This window comes from Hipposideros armiger, unplaced genomic scaffold (assembly GCF_001890085.2).
Source record: "Hipposideros armiger isolate ML-2016 unplaced genomic scaffold, ASM189008v1 scaffold_21, whole genome shotgun sequence".
NCBI classification, from domain to species: domain Eukaryota; kingdom Metazoa; phylum Chordata; class Mammalia; order Chiroptera; family Hipposideridae; genus Hipposideros; species Hipposideros armiger.
Window position 1 is genome coordinate 2769083 of NW_017731371.1, and position 8992 is coordinate 2778074.

Sequence of the window (8992 nt, forward strand, 5' to 3'; positions counted from 1 at the left end):
TATATACCCAGTATAGGAGGTTTTGAGGAAAAAATGCAAATTCTGGAAGTCATTCCAAACAGTTGGAAACTCTTCCTCTTAAAGTTAAATCCGAAGGCTCAAAAAATAAATATTCAAGAGCATTAATTTGTTTCTAGATGTGTGCGTGCAAGTAAAACAGCAGTCATAATGTGGAAATTTCAGTCACATTTTGCAACTAATTGGAAGCAGATTAGAATTCCGCCTCAGGGGAACGTTGTCAAACTAGAAGCTGGAGCAAATGAAGAAAGAGGTGAGCGCGTAGAGAAGAGCTGACACATTTACAGCGCTCAGGGCTATAAACGGGTCCTGGGAGGGAAGGAGGGCGCGTCCTCGGCTGCGCGCACCCGCCCCACAGGGAGCGCGCAGCCAGGCCCGCGGGCGCGAGCGGGCCACGCCCCCGGGGGCCCAGTGCCTCTATCTGCTCCTGCTGCGAAACAATAAACTACGCGGGCCTTCCGAAGAAACCAGTGGTCCTGATAAGATAAACCTGGAGCCTGATAAACTGGAGCACGCAAAAGTCAGAGGGAGAGAAGGTTCCTTTATTTTAAAAGGTGGGGGGATGGGAGAAAAAAGAAAGCAGATTGTGGAGGATAATACAGCAATGGAGTAATGGAAACAGCTGCTCACTTTCTACTTCAGTGTCTGGCATCTGCTGCGGCATCATGGGAAAGGCTGGTGAAGGATTTGGGCAAGGAATGTAAATGTAGACAATTGGCCAAATGGAGTTTGATGCGGAAAAGCTCAATTGCGCTGTTTTAAAATCATGTTGTTCCCTTTGGGGAGCAAAAGCAAACAATATTACTTACTCAGATTCCACCTTCAAAGCAGTTTCAAGGTTTGGGAATGTGAATCACTTTTCAATCAGTTATTTAAGATGTGAAACAATACAAATGGATAAAGCCTAGTTGTTAGAGCAGCCTCCATTTGTCAGAGTGTCCGGCTCATCTTCCCACAATCTTCAAGGAAAAGTTAAATTGGAGTACTTTTCTGTATGTTTCACTTACTTTGAAAAAATGTTTTCTTAAATCACCACTGCTTACTCCTGAACTGGCTCAAGGGACAATTTCTATTTGTTGTGCCTGTTTTCCCCTTGGCTGCAAAGATTCAGCTCTAATTTCATTTCCATCACAAAAGAATTGGCAAAGAACTAAAGCACAGAAACACATAACTGAAGTGCTGCTGTGCTAGTCATAAGCCTATAATAAAGCACAGATTTGATAGCATTATCCATGTACTGTGGTGAACCACACACAAATAAACAGTTCTCCATGAAGAATGAAAACCCCAGGCTTCAACCCTTCCAATTCAAACATTGTTGCTTTTAACATGAGCCATCCATAAAATCAGCCAAGGAGGTGACAGGAAATCCAAAAGTAATCTGGTCTGGCTATGTACACTTTGCAAGAAAAATGTTAGGAGATGCTTTCCAACTCATCCTGATGGTGTTCTCAGTGAAGAATGGGTAAAACTATAAAACTTCGGCATAGAAACAAATGGTACATTTATGCGAAGTGAATTCAAACACATGAAGGGCGTATGGACCCAAAAAAGTAAAGCCCTCCAGTATGGGGAAAGCTTGCTAACCTAACTAGGAACAACTTAAACATGACCTTTGAACCTTCAGTGACTAAGTTGAAAGACAAAAAAGGTATACCTAACGCAGCCAGAGGGCCAGATGTGCTTTTCCAAGAAACCAACAAGGAGTTTTCTTTAATCAAAAGGACAAACAGTGACTTCGAGGAGTTTATGAAAGTGTGACCAATTGGAACTTTGTCGTCTGTTGCTAATTGAAGCATATAAAAGAGTCCATTTCTTAAAACATACTACAAACACTTTTTTTTTTTTTAATTCACTGCCACATGACAAAAACCAGAATCAAGTTGACTGGTAGAAGATCAGTGCAACCAAAGACCAAGCTATTATTTCAAACTGTCAGGGGAAGGCAGTAAAATTGCTACCAGGTCTCCTTAAGTTACCCTTCAATAAAAAGAAGCCATCAGGGAAATAAGAGGAAAAGAAAACACATCAAAACCTTAAAAGTCCCTTTAAGTAAAATTATACGTCTGTGGCACCATGCCATCTGCTCTCCGGTTAACATAATAAGCCAATTCCACAACCTAAATATCTGCTTTCTAAAATCATTATGTACAACACAAAATATAATCAATATATTTTTTAAACTGTAAAAAAGCTACATTCATATGGCATTATTGGAATATGCCTAAATATCCCTCTAGGCACCTTTTTCTTAAGGTGCTAGCTGACAATGAGGATTCCCAGGAGGCAAAAAAAGCTCAGTGGTTGAGGTAGAATGTCACAGTGAATAATAATCAAACTGGGGAGAGGGGTGGGGGTAAGAGAGAAGAGAGTAGCTTTGAAAAATCAGCAGCAGTATTTATTCATCACTTCAACCCCATTTGTTCTAATCGAAACATCCTTCCCTTTGAGTTTTCTTTTACAACTATAATATATATTAAAATTTTTTCATTTAGCTTCACGGGGTGGGGGGGAAGGCTTCTGAAATCCAGATGAGATCCATATAGGTCAAGACCCACTGACTTATCAAAATATAAGAATTATTTGCTTTGTGATCACTTCAGTTCTTCAGGCAAAACCCATCATCTCTTTTAATACATCCCCAAAGGTAGTTCTAACCAAAATTTAGCAGACAGAGATCTCAGCTTTAGGAGCAATGTGCCAACCTCACCCTGTTGAATAGCCTTAGAGCTCTCCAAATAAAATTACAAACAGCCCAACTGCTGGTCAATTGACTATGAATACTTTAACAACCCTTCATTCCTTAGCAAAGACTTTGTTCTATCTGCCAAAACCTTTAGCTTAAAAAGAACTTGCGACAGCACTGTAGTTTGTAGTGAAACTTCAGCTGGGAAAGACTCAGACACCAATGGGCCCATTCACTCTGCAGCAGAGTGGAATGTAACATCAATGGCGACACTCTTTTAAAAATAATGAAGCCCATACTAACTAAACACCCAATCCACTTCCAACCCAACATCTATATGTGCAATTGTAACATTTATACACACACACCTATGCAATACCAGAGGTACAAAGTACCAGTCTGATCCCTGTGTTAGTCTATAATGATGATCTAAGGCAAAAATTTCACCTGTTGTCTTTCCCCATCTATAACCGTAAATGTACAGGTTAAGAGGGTTATTATTATTTATTGACAACAATTCTAGTGAAAAAGGCTTATTTCCACTATGATGTTGCTAAGGATAGCCCAACGTTTCCTTAGTTCTGGCTTCCGTGTTCTACCGGAATGCTACACTTAGGAATAAGTAATTTAGGAATAAACTGCTTAGTATTCAAGCAAAACCCTTGATGTTCAGATCACTGGCAAGTTCAGAGTGCTGGCAATCGAAACTATGTTGTGCTAAAGCAATTACTACGAAAAACTTCCAGTGCTTAATATTAAAGAATAGAATAACATGATCCTTCTACCTCTTCTACACCTTTAGAGTGTGTTCAACATGGCAATTATCTCCATTCAAGAAGCAGAGAGTTTAAACTGCCTTGAAACTCAATTATACCCACGACTTTTTAAACATACACTTCAAAAGGCAGGTCTCATCACATTCAAATCACTGAGCAAAATCTTTTCCCCCACTTATAAAAAATAGATTTTATCCCTCTCCCATGAGACATCGTCAGGTATAAAAATGACTTCTTTTTGGCTTTTGGACCCACTTTTTTTTTTCTCTCTATTCAAGCAGAGGGATGACGGAGCAAATGATGAAAAGACAAAGAGGGATCCCATCTGATAAAGACAGTTCGAAGTGTAGCTCTCCCACATGTCACTACCACCCAGCCTAGAGGTACCACCATTTTTAAAAGACCAGATCGCACACATGTTAACCAAAAACACATTACTTTGCTACTTTTAAGGACGTAAAGAAACCAGGAGTATGAGATTTATGATTTAAGTGCTTGTGGCTAAAATCGCTTTCCAATTATCAAGGGCCTCTTAGGAAGAGCAAGAGTGCATTATGTGTTAATGACCACAACCAGGGGTCCCTTCTCCACTCTTTTGTCAGAGCCCAAGCAGATCCTCCCCGCAGTTTCACCATTAACATGTCTGTTTCCTGTCAGTCCACTCAGAGATAATGTCATTTATCTCTGGGAGGCACAAGCCCAGTCATTAGCTTCTATAAAAGACCTCAAACAAAGGCTGGATAATGTTTTACCCAGGGCTCTTACTAAAACCAGAACCAAGAAGCTTAGCCTCTAAAAGTCAAGGATTCAAAAAGTTATCATTAGAAGAATGGATTCTTCCTTATCAACAACCCTAGACTACTGCTCTGAAGGACAGCAAGGTCTCTGTAAACATGAGTCCACAGCGCTATCACCTACAATTAGATTAACCGATAAAGGCTGACCAGGGTTAGCCTGTGAGAGCCTTTGCCCCCCCTTGCCTCCAGGGGGAAAATTGACAGAATAATTCAGGTACTGACTAAATAGTTAGATCTTTGAAGAACTGACCCCTCATTGTGATGGCCTGCAGGAACTGAATAACTATTAGAAAGTGTTCAATGGCTGGGCTTCTGGAAATCTTTTAAATAAAAGTGGAACTGGTTAAAATAAATGTAGAAACATGTGTTTTCACAGTGTTGCTCATATTACTGCAATTTCAAGTTTCTATGAAGTACCAGGTGAACTTTTTTAAATTAAACACACACACACACACACACACACACACACACACACACACACACACACAGTCAAAATTGGAGCAAATCTCAGCCATTCAATCCTTGTTTTTCATGCTGAAAACGAAGAACAGATGGTACTTTCCATGTTGTTTGAATCTGGTTATTGAACACCTCTGTGGTTAGGGAGATTTCTGCTTAGCACTTTCGGCATACATTTCATTTACTAACTATAAAATGCTGCTTAGGAAAAATAAGTCTTTATAACACTCTAATTAAAACCATTTTGCAGCCAAGCAATTTCACTTGAAGAGCATTCTTAACCTCATGACATTTGGACAATCAATCCCTCTCCCCCCCGCTTTTTTACAGACTATTTGCAAAGTTATTAAAAGTTGCTAAACATTATTTTGCACAATCTTGATCAGTTGTGCGTATTTTTTTTAATCTCTCCAGCAGATGTCAAATACTAGGCTCAGAGCTCAGTGATGTGCTCAAGTTCATACAAATACTCCAAGCTGCATGGGTTCTCATAGAAGGCTTCCTTGGGGACAGGGGCAGCCTGGCTGCACCCACCTCAAAAGCCCTGTCACCCTCTGAGGGAACCTATAGAAAAGTAAGGAGCTGGATCAATGCTGATTGGGAGCCACCCTTTAGTTACCAGCGTTTTTAACAGCTAAATCCCTTGTGTAGCTTTCAAAACAGTTTGCTGTCCGACAACAATGGACTTTGTTCTTTAATTATAGCAAGTGACCTTTCTGCCCTTTTATTTCACAGTAGATAAACTGCACTCTCTAAGCAGAATGTGTAGGGGGCACTATATTGGGGGAGGGGGGGCCTATTGTCCACAAAACTCATTAATCAAAATACATTCTTAAACTGCTCACAGTCACTTAGAAACTGTGCCAGAATCCCCTAGTGAGGGGTAAAAAGGCTCCTCCAGGAGAATAAAATACAATGAATGATATCCTTTATAGACAGATCCATTTGTAGACACCACCTTTGGGTTGTTAAGGCCCTGCTTAGTGAAAGCAGTGTGATAGTGGAGAAATAATTCTCTTTGCTGAATATGTACTGAGTAGTCAGAACCCTAAGACAACTAACTATAAGATCCCCTGTGCCTTTCATGTCTGCTTAAGTATCAGCTGTGTTTAAGAAATCTTCTAAGTATTTTTGAATTCTCCAACGATCAAATAAAACCATGTAACTCTAACCATTTAGCCCAGCCAAATGCCTGTGTCTGATAAGTCAAAGCTGTAAGACAGCTAAGGAGGGTACATGCAGAAGAGCCTCAACACAAGCTATTATGCTTCAAAAGAAAGGGGGGGAGGGGGGTGGACAAGCAGGTTTTAACAACCAAAAGCCAACCCGTCAAATCTACTTATTCAGACATGTCACTGGTGGCTTAACCACAAAATGGGCTATAGAAATATAGCTCAAACATCTTAGAATTATGGCATGTTTTGATTTTGTTCACGTATTAAGGGAGTGGCGACTTTTACAACATACTTGTGGTTTCCACATAAAGGAGTAGAACACTCATTGATTTAATTAGGTTTCATAAGGTCCAATTTATCATGTTTTACATGACTCTGTGTAGTGAAGAAACAGAATAAACACACCAAAAATAGACATTTAAGCATGCTGTGAAAATTAACCAGTGACAGCCAGTCTTATGAATCTCCTGTGAACCTTCCAACCAGGAAGAAATAAAAAAGCATACACACATCTCCCCACCTTGTTTTTCACGTTTGGCCCATCATGAGCCACATCTGATCGCTGAAAAATTAATCATCTCCACTTTTGAGGCACTTGCTCTTCATAAACCCAGGGTATCAAGCAAGGCTGTAATTAAAACATTGTACAAAACGTCAAAAACATCTTTCTCAAGATGTCTCGAGTGTTGAAATATTTTTGTCAGGTGAAGCTTCTCCTACTAAATCTTTACCCCCTAAACAGGTATCTTCCTGTCTTTAGGAAGTACTTTCTAAATTGAGGTCTAATTTACACAACCACGAGTTAGTGGAATTAGAGTTACTTCCCTGGGTGGCATCTGTGCAAGGGAGTGCCATCTCTATGTGCCAAGGATGAAAGCATTCTTAAGAGAAGTAGTGCTGGGGCGTGGTGGGGGTGGGGAGGAAAGCCTGAAGGAACGGTGTTCCTGAGCCAACACCCAGCTTGACAGAGAACAGCCAGCACTGCAGGATTCAGATCCCTAAGTGCAGTCCCCTCGGTGCCCCCGTGCGCCAAACACCAGTGGCTCCCGGTTGGCAGCAGACTGAATGTAAATGCACTGAGCTCTCTCTCCCCTCCTCCATCCCAGGCCCATCATGACTTGTTTGCTCTTCATTTATGTAATTCATATTATCACATTTATACTGCTCTGCCTGAAGATGAGTTGCATGAATATGAATAATTTAATTCTTCCATTCTTCATCCAGTTTCCTCTGTGACTGGAAAGTGAAAAGAATACAAAAACTGGAGAACCGACACCACGCTGTAATCTCAGTTGCCATGACAGCAGCCTTTGAGATACTGAAATGTTCCGATTGCCAGCTAAACAAAATTGTTGAATGTGAACATTTGGCTGGAAGATTAAAAGGCTAAGGGGAATGCAAAAGGCCAGTACCTCCCACATTCCAGGCAGCAGTGAATCCAATCAAATGGCTCTGACTCCTTAACCACAGCCATTGTGAGCACTGGATTAGGGCAATTCATCTAGATAGTTAGAGCAGATTAGAACTGCAATTTGAAGACTATTGGCAACTAAAGTAAATGCCCTACTGTACTAAGTAATAAGATTTCAGAATGCCTTTTAGCAGAAATTATGTGAAAGTACACATTCAGACATAAGAATTAAAACCTAGGATTTTAAAAACTCCATTTAAATTTATCAATGCAAAATGCCAGTTTGACCAAGGGGACATTATGAATAAAAAGAAGCATACAGAGGCTTTTGGCAATTTTGGCATTATCTACACCTTAATGTACCTTCATCAACTTCGAAAATCATCGAATCAAAACTTTATGGCTGTACTCCAACTTACACCTTAAACATACAAACACAGAGATACAAAGGTTTAAATAGAAAGCAGTGGATAATCGGACACAAAAATAATTACCCAAAGACATCTTAAAATTCTGATCAAGTTAGAAACAGCAAAAATCACTTTAATAAGCATATTTCCAAACAACCATGCCACAAACCACATGATATGAATTTTGCTTCTACAAGGCACAACCTGTAGCATCAATCTAAAGATTAATTTTATAGACACACCACTCACACCCCCAGCTCACACTCCCACCTGCCTGGTGGCCAGAGCACCTTCAGTCCTGGGACGTTACTCAATGCACAATCGCCAGACCAGTAAGTCACAGGCCTCCAGCACCAAGAAACAGAATACTGGGGGCTGGTTTTCAAACGCAGTGTCTAACTAGCCTTGAAGACAACAGCAAAGACAGGAGGAAGGGTCCCAATTGCCTAAATCAAGAATCCGCATTGCTCAAATGCAACACATAATTCTGTCTTTTGGCTGTGTTTGCACATTTCAGGAACACCAATCTGCCAAGTCTCTTTCGCTCGTCTTACCAACCTTTCAGTTCCTTAGTCAAGCTAGAAATCCAGGTGATAACACTCTTCAATCTCCAGCTAAGAACTGGGCAAGGGAACAAGAGTAGAGCCCTACCTAAGCAGCCACCAAAACCATTCCAGTCTTTCACACAGTTATGAAACCAATGACCCAAGGGCACCAACCAAGGTTGGTGTTTAATTTTGGACCAATAAGAGGAACCCATCCAAGGATGATATCCTTTGACAGAACTATTTTGGAGAAAATAACCAAAAAATAAACGGGTTGAGGGTGGAGTATAAATTAGAATCCCTGACATACCTCTCCAGGGAAAAACGGTAAACCCTTCACCTAAGGACGCATTACCAGAAACACTGACATGTAATTAAAACAGAAAACAGTTCTCCTGAGGGGAGGCACCAGGACAAGTCTCAAGTAGGTGCACGCACAGGTTTTCTATTAAAAGCACACCACAACTGGCTGACTGGCCAGGAGCCCTTCTGCAGGGCAAAAGGTTGCTTAGAACACCCAGGCCCTCCCACCTGGGAACCCAGACAAACGCTAGCACCACCAGCAGCAGAGGCAGCAACAGCAGCAGCAAGAGCTGAACACTGCACCCAAGTGAGCTACCCCATACCAAATTTTCATGGAAAGGATGCCTATAACAGACATCTCGCAAGGAACCAGAAAGCATGAATAAGAAGCGTAAGGCACACAGAGGCACAA

General features: G+C 40.9%; 1 protein-coding gene across 3 annotated transcripts in view; it reads right to left on the reverse strand.

The window, feature by feature from the left end:
• Window positions 1-8992, reverse strand: part of ZNF608 (zinc finger protein 608) — a 126640-nt gene that overhangs the window by 112788 nt on the left and 4860 nt on the right. The window lies entirely within an intron of this gene.